General features: G+C 39.2%; 1 pseudogene; it reads left to right on the top strand.

Annotated features, from left to right (window-relative positions):
- Positions 1–1350: 1350 nt before the first annotated feature.
- Positions 1351–1744, top strand: LOC119620348 (small ribosomal subunit protein eS12 pseudogene; annotated as a pseudogene).
- Positions 1745–8504: the final 6760 nt, after the last annotated feature.

Genomic DNA, 8504 nt, shown 5'->3' with positions numbered 1-8504 from the left:
CTTTGGGAGGCTAGGGTGGGAGAATTGCTTGGGCCCAGGAGTTTCAGATCAGCCTGGGTAACATAGCGAGACCTCATCTCTCTAAAAAAAACCCAAAAAAACCAAAAACAAAACAAAACATATATATATATATAAGCAAAAGGTATGTATAGACTTTTTTTTTTTTGAGACAGAGTCTTACTCTGTTGCCCAGTCTGGAGTGTGGTGGCACAATCTCAGCTCACAGCAACCTCTGCCTCCTAGGTTCAAGCGATTCTCCTGCCTCAGCCTCCAGAGTAGCTGGGATTATAGGCATGTGCCACCACACCTGGCTAATTTTTGTATTTTTTAGTAGAGATGAGGTTTCACTATGTTAGCCAGGCTGATCTGAAATTCCTGAGCTCAGGTGATCCACCCACCTTGGCCTCCCAAAGTGCTGGGATTACAGGCATGGACCACCACACCCAATCTGAATAAACATTTAACAAAGAAAATACAAAATGGCTAATAATCTCATGAAGAAAAGCTTAACACCATTAATCATTAGGGAAATGCAAAATAAAACTACATGCTATTATTACATACCTACTAAAATGGCTACAGTTAAAAAGACTGACAATATCAGGTTTTTGCTAAGATGTGTGTAGAAATTAGAAATCTCATACATTGCTGGTTAGGAATGCAAAAACAGTGCAACTGCTATGGAAAACAGTTTGGCAGTTCCTCAAAAAGGTAAATATAGAATCTTTAATCTAGAAATTCCACTCCTAGATATATACCCAAGAGAGTTGGAAACATGTACCCACACAAAATTTGCACATGAATGTTCATAACAGCATTATGTGTAATAGCCAGATGGAAACAATCCAGATGTTCATAAACTAATGAGTGGATACATAAAAAGTGATATATTATCTACGCAGTGGAATACTATTCAGCAATAAAAAGGAATGGCTATTGATACATGATACAACATGGAAGAACCCTAAAACATTATGTTAAGTGAAAGAAGCCAGACACAGAAGACTGTCTTGTATAATTTCATTTATAAGAAACCTTAAGAAAAAGGCAAATCTTATAGTGACCAAAAAAAAAAAAAAAAAAAAAAAATCAATTGTTGCCTGGACCTGAGAGTAGGAATGTAAGTGATTGCAAATAGGCACCAGGGACTTTTTTGGAGTGATGAAAATATTTTTAAGTGAACAGTGGTTGCTACACAACTCCATAAATTTACAAGAAATCATTGTACACTTATGTTGAACAAATTTAAAGATATGTAAATTATGCCATTCCTTACCCTGCCAACACCTAGTTGCATGGAAGTGGAGGCTTGGGTACATTCAAGATTCAGCTTCACAGTAAGCCACTGCCATGGCCGAGGAAGGCATTACTGCTGGAGGTTTAATGGATGTTAATACTGCTTTACAAGAGGCGCTGAAGACTGCCCTCATCCATGATGGCCTAGCACGTGGAATTCGCGAAGCTGCCAAAGCCTTAGACAAGTGCCAAGCCCATCTTTGTGTGCTTGCATCCAACTCTGATGAGCCTGTGTATGTCAAGTTGGTGGAGGCCTTTTGTGCTAAACACCAAATCAACCGACTTAAGGTTGATGACAAGAAACTGGAGGAATAAGTAGGCCTCTGAAAGTGACAGAGAGGGGAAGTCCTGTAAAGTGGTTAGTGGCAGTTGTGTAGAAGTTAAGGACGCTGGCAAGGAGTGTCAGGCCAAGGATGTCATCAAAGAGTACTTCAAATGCAAGAAATGAACACATAAAACTTTGGTGCATACCAACATGCACACGCACCCACTCACACACACAAATTATGGCTCTGTAATAAAGCTATTTCAAACAGCCTGAAAGTCACAAATTCACTTATGTATTTCTCATTAATAAGTAAAAGTAATAAGCCTTCAGGGGTTTAACCTTTTCAGCTTGTTTCATCCGCACTCTTCAAACTTTGATGAGTGACTCAGAAACATTGAATATGCATACTTTTCCAAGGAACAAGATATTTAATCTTTTCCTTGGTTTTAGAATCTAACCTACTGAATGAAAATATTTTAGAGTTATGTTATAATTTGATGACTGCTTATGTGGAAATTAACTATCACAAAGAAAATTGGGAGACATTTCCAGTCATACGCTTGTCAAAGTGGAAAAAGTTTTAATGATATAAAAACATAACTATATAAAAACACATGGAAATGCATGCACACACACACAAAATAAGAAATTTATGATTAAGGATGACTTTGGATTTTTAAAATATAATCTTATTCTACGTACTTTATCCAGGTAGATTGTTATTTACCTTTTCACAGTATTTTCAACTGCGGCACATTATAATTTTCCCTGGGCACTGCTTTTATTATTTGATTGTTCTGATAATCAGGAAGTCATTCTTCATGCAATTTGAATTAACTCTTCTCTCCTTACAATCTACCTTGTGATTAAAAATGGGGAAAGATTTAGCTGTGTTCTGAAAATGTGCTGTGGCTGACCTGGCAGCCATAATTTCAAAGTTTATTCTGGCTCTTCAACTCTGTACTGGGAGGCCTTGAGAAGAGTTTGAAGAAGGTTGCAGTGATTTCAATCTTTCTGTGTAAGAAAATTGGACTTTTTAAGAGGCCCCAGGTGCGCTGGCTCATGCCTATAATCCCAGCCTTTGGGAGGCCAAGGTGAACAGATCATTTGAGGCCAGGAGTTCAAGACCAGCCTGGCCAACGTAGTGAAACCCCATCTCGACTAAAAATACAAAAATTAGCTAGGCGTGGTGGCAAATGCCTGTAGTCCCAGGTACTCAGGAGGCTGAGGCACGAGAATTGCTTGAACCTGGGAGGCAGAGTTTGCACTGAGCCAAGATAATGCCACTGCACTCCAGCCTGGGTGACAGAGCCAGATTCTGTCTCCAAAAAAAAAAGAAAGAAAGAAAAAGAAAATATGACTTTTTTATTCTATGAGGGATGGAGCCCAGGAGGCAGAACAGCTAGACAACTGAACAGCAGGGCAGGAATTTGTCGGCCAAGTTACAGAAATGCTTACAAGACTTTGTAGAAAGAGCAATTAAAATGTTATTTTATAGATATTTCTGTTTCTCTGAAGTAAATTCTCTCCATCGTCCCCAAACTTCAGCAAAGTCAACTTCTCTGGAAAGCTTGTGTAAAAAGATGTGCATCAATCTTTCTCACTGTGGTTAAGAGGTAGATGGAGAACGCAAGAACAGGAGATGAGTTTCTTGTGTGGATCTATTCAGGCTAACGAGAGTTAGCAAATGCTAAATGGTCGTTAGTAGAAGCAGAGTCAAAAGTAATCACAGAGACTTAGGCTTCCTGATACTTCTTAGAGATTTGGGACAGAGTTAGACTGCCTGTATATATGGGTTTAAAAGAAAGCATCAAAATGTTCTGTTTGTATTAATACATATCGATTGTTTTTGGAGGTCAATGAAAGCCTTAAATATACTTCTTCCTTAGGCTATACTAATACTATAAACCTGACACAAGAAAAACTTTTCTTTATTTTGAGATAGGATCTTGCTCTGTTGCCCAGGCTGGTGTGTAGTGGTGCAATCACAGCTCACAGCAGCCTAAACTCTAGGGCTCAAGAGATCCTCCCACCTCAGCCTACCAAGTAGCTGGGACCACAGGTGCACACCAACATGCTTGGCTAATTTTTTTGTTTTTTTGTAGAGATGGGAGTCTCCCTACCTTGCCCAGGCTGATCTTGAACTACTGGGCTAAAAGGATCCTCCTGCCTTAGCCTCCTAAAATGTTGGGATTATAGGCGTGAGCCCCCATGCAAGGCCCAAGAAGAGCTTTTGAAGAAGAGAATTGGCATATGTATGTGTGTTTAAAACTACCCTCTGGTAATATTATTCTTAATCTTACAACAATAAGATTATATTGATGAGGTCAGATTCAAGTTATTTTTTTAGGATATCTGCAATATAATTTATAAGTTACTTTAACTTCTATTTATTCCCAGACCCACTCTCCAAGGTTTATCACCCCCACTCTGCTAGCTAATGTTCCTGAAATTCTAGATTTCTAAATAATGTCCTCAAATTGCAACTTCTCAATCTGTCTTTTGGGACTTAGCTTTTTTTCCCCTGTATTAGTCTGTGTTTAATTTGGGGAAATGCAACCACTCTAGTAATTTAGTACAGGGAATTACCAATTCAGTGCAGTGATTACCAAATTGCTGGGAGTAGGGGATGGGGTAGGGAAAAACTGAGTGGGAGGCAAAGGCTGTTGCAGGACTATTGGGTTCAGTGGCATACCATGGCGAGTAGGGTTGATACAGAGGTCAGGTGGCTGCTGTTGTCACCTCTGCTAATGCCCCACATCCATGAAGTCCTAAAGAGACATTGGGATGTGAAGTCTGCGTACTGCAAACATTCTTTTTCTTCTTTTCTTTTCTTTGAAGACAGCGTCTTGCTCTGCCACCCAGACTGGAGTGCAATGATGGGATCTCAGCTCACTGCAACCTCTGTCTCCTGGGTTCAAGCAATTCTCCTGCTTCAGCCTCCTGAGTAGCTGAGATTACAGGCACCTACCACCAAAACTGGCTAATTTTGTATTTTTAGTAGTAGAGATGGGGTTTCATTATGTTGGCCAAGCTGGTCTCAAACTCCTGAGCTCAGGTGATCCACCTACCTCTCAAAGTGCTGGGATTACAGGTGTGAGCCACTGTGCCCCGCCTACTGCAAACATTCTTATCTGTCTAATCTTGTTTACCAGCTGCCTCAGCCACAAGGAAATGGCCTTTGCCTCACTTCTGCCTTCCAAATCTCAAATGAGTGCGTCTTATGACAGAACTTAAATTGCATCCAGAACTGTGGCTGCAGGACCTTTTGGGATATGTGGTCATTTTTAGCTTCCCAGCCTTCATAATTAAGGGGGTACGCTGAAGTGTGCAAATGTATATTGAAGGCCAAATGATAATAAGTTTCCTTCCCCTACCCCTGATGTAGTTACACTAGCAGTTTTGGCTAAAGCAATACTCAGTGTTTACACTATCATGACTGTGCAAATGTTATGCAATGTTTAGCCATGCTGTGCACTATGCCACACCTCTTTCACATATAATACTTTTCCCTGCAGTTAACAATCCTCCCCTTTCATTTGCCAAATTTGCTGAGATATTCTTGCCGATTTACCAGATCTTATGATCTCTCTGTCACATGCTTCTCAATAATCCTTTCAATGTATTTAAATATGAATTGGGGATGGAGGGGCAAATGTGACAGAGTTGGTGTGTAAATCTGGCTGCTATTGTTCTGAATGTAAAGTAGAAAAAGCAGCTAAAAGTCTCAGTTTTCAGCATCCAGATTTTTACTTAATCCCCCACTTCCTGTTTTCAGTCTTCCATCCCCCACACTATGTTTGGTTTCAGGAGTTCAGGGTTTCTCTGAGTGAAAATTTCTGGTACTCGATGGGTGAGGTGAAGTGGGAAAGGGACCTAGACTTCCAGTTGCTTCATAAACAAACAAACTGTACAGTCTTTCAACTAGGCCCTGATTTCAACTTGAGCCTCACTGCTACTTCCCATAGGAACTCTGCTGTCCTAGCCTCAAGCCTCCAGATAACACATTGGCTGGCTTTACTAGTTTCTCACTCTGTGGACCCTGAGGTTACACTGCTAAATTAGTTACTTCTGCTCTATCTTCTTTTCCACTAAATTTGTTGAGATATTTCTCACCTGCTATTGTCCGTTTATTTTTTTTTCATATACTTTACCACCTTTTAACTCTTCTCTTTTTTTTCCCCATTTTTGTGGGATTTGTGAAAACAGAAGAAATAGATATTTGATCTGGTTTGGCTCTGTCCCCACCCAAAACTCACCTTGAACTGTAACAATCTGAACATGTCATGGGAACGACCTGGTGGGATGTAATTGAATCATGGGGGTGGTTTCCCCTGTGCTGCTCTCGTGATAGTGAGTTCTCACGAGATCTGATGGTTTTATAAGCGTCTGGCATTTCCCCTCCCGGCACTCATTCTCTCTCCTGCCACCCTCTGAAGAGGTGCCTTCCACCATGATTGTAGGTTTCCTGAGGCCTCCCCAGCCATGCAGAACTGTGAGTCAGTTAAACCTCTTTTCTTTATAAATTACTCAGTCTCAGGAAGTTCTTTATAGCAGCATGAGAACAGACTAATACAATATTCAATTAACTGTGCTAACTAGAATTGTCTGTGCCTTTCCCACCACAACCTGTATTTTCTCCATAAGGTTTTTTTGATTTTCCTTTGGTGATTATGACATTTTAGAAATGCTTTACTGCATTTTTATATATAAAGAAATTGAGGCTCAGAAAGATTAGCTAATGCATCCAAGATCAAATAGTTAGAAAGTAGCAGAGTCAGAACTGAAAATTTGGTCTCATGAAGTGCCAGGGTAGCATTAGGACCTGGAGAGTGACTGGTATTGTAGACACCCTGAAATATCTATTGAATGAATAAATAATTTCCACAGATTCTCATGCAGTCTTTGTGTGAACTACCCCCATCATGTGCACTGGTAATATTCTGCATCTTGATCTGGCTTCCTATTTTACAGGTGTGTTCAATTTGTGAACATTCTATTCTGGAAGGTTTTGTTTGTTTGTTTGTTTGTTTTTTTAATCTCATGAGAGGGCAGGACCTGGAAGATCAGGAAGGGCCAGGACTCAGAAATGGTCATAGGGAAGACACTGAATGGACGACCCTTCAGGAAATGCTGTGGGAAAATCTGGCCTGCAATCAGATCATGGTATCCAGGAGGAATTGTCATAGGAAAAATAGAAACAAACAAACAAACAACAAAAAACCCCAAAAAACAGTCCAGTCCAGTTTTTTGGAAACACTGTGGAAAAATCTGGCCTGCAATGAGATTATGGTATCCAGAATGAATTGCCATAGAAAAAAATAAAAACAACAAACAAACCTCCAAACAGTCCAGTACGATAGAGCGAATGCATCTGGGAGACTGAAGACGTACTGAGTACAGTCAAGCAGGTGGAATATGGGAAAAGAATATGAAAAGCTAAAATTAAAGTGGATAAAAAGCATACTGTAGATTTTTAGTAGATATTGGGGCCTGTATTCTAAAAGGGAAGATAGGAATCAACTAAAGCGTTGACAGGTTTTCGAGAATAAATTTATGATTTATTTCTTAAATTATCTCCAGTTTTCTCATATCCTTATAAAACTGTGGTGATACAACTAGCTTGGGTGCACTACAGGTTTGACATGTTTTAGTTGGCACATTATAGTTTATAAAAGAAATGACATGAGTATAAAAACAAATGTGATGCACTAAGTAAAAGAATGCTAAGAGAAAGTACTGTGCTTATTTTTGTATAATATTTTATTTTTAAACCACTTTAATTTTTAAAAACATAAATTACTCATGATTCTTTCACTTTTTTGAATATATAAAAATGTTTTTATGACATAAAGAGAGTTACTGTCAATGTCCAGTTTGACCGCAAACATTAGTTTACAACTTATAGCTGCATTATTGTTTAAATATTTTTTGGTAGTATGATAAATGGACAGAAAATCAAATTATACTTGCAAAACTGAATGAATTTTCACAAACTGAACACTTCCGTGTCATGAAAGCCAGACCAAGACAAAGAATATTATCAGCATTGCAGAAGCCCTCTTTGTGCATTGAAGCCACTAACCAACTCTCCCACCTTCCCCAACAAGAGTAACTGTCTTGACTTCTAAACATTGTACATCAGTTTTACCTGTTTTTATATTTTATATTAAGAAAATCATACTTTATATACTGTTTTTGTGTTTGACTTCTTTTCACTCATCATTGTTTATGACAGTTATCCATGTCATTAGGCATAATAGATCATTTATTCTCATTTCTGTATATTATTCTACATTGAGAATATTTTATACTTTATTCTACTGTTGATGGGCTATAAACATGCCAATTATTTTAAAGGAAAAAAATTAATATAAAGAATTGGTTAAATAGGTGTTGGAGGACTGAAAGGGGAAAAGGAAACACTAAGATAATACAAAGACAATTAACTGCAGGAAGCACCTGTCAGACTTGTGGACAAAGGGGAAAGTTAAGATCATTAGAACCTAGAAGTTTAGAGGAGAAGTTCTATGGAGATGGAATCAAGATCTCTGAAGAGGGGTTGTGGCTCAGGGGGTGCTGATGCCTTGGGACCTTGTAAAAGGGGTCCCTGAGGATCCCAGATGGTACAGATTCCTCTGAGGGGGATGAGGAGACTGGCTCTGAGAGTACGGGAAAAACTGAACACCGCAACCAATTGCCAATGCCAGAGTGAAGAACCATTGTTGTAATGATGCTGACAGAAGCAGAAAGCAAAACAGGAAGGAATCTAGTTCCTTCTCCCTCGGCAAGCCTGCCAGTCTCTCTTTAGCACTTCCCTTGGTAGAACCCAACATAGATTTATCTGGCAAAGTAGAAATACGTTTGCAGAATTCCAGCCTCGACCTTACAAAGCAGAGTACAGAATGATAGTTTTGGAGCTGAGAAATAATAACTGGAA

Source organism: Chlorocebus sabaeus, chromosome 7 (genome assembly GCF_047675955.1).
Source record: "Chlorocebus sabaeus isolate Y175 chromosome 7, mChlSab1.0.hap1, whole genome shotgun sequence".
NCBI lineage: Eukaryota > Metazoa > Chordata > Mammalia > Primates > Cercopithecidae > Chlorocebus > Chlorocebus sabaeus.
This window is presented reverse-complemented; position numbering and strand designations above follow the sequence as displayed.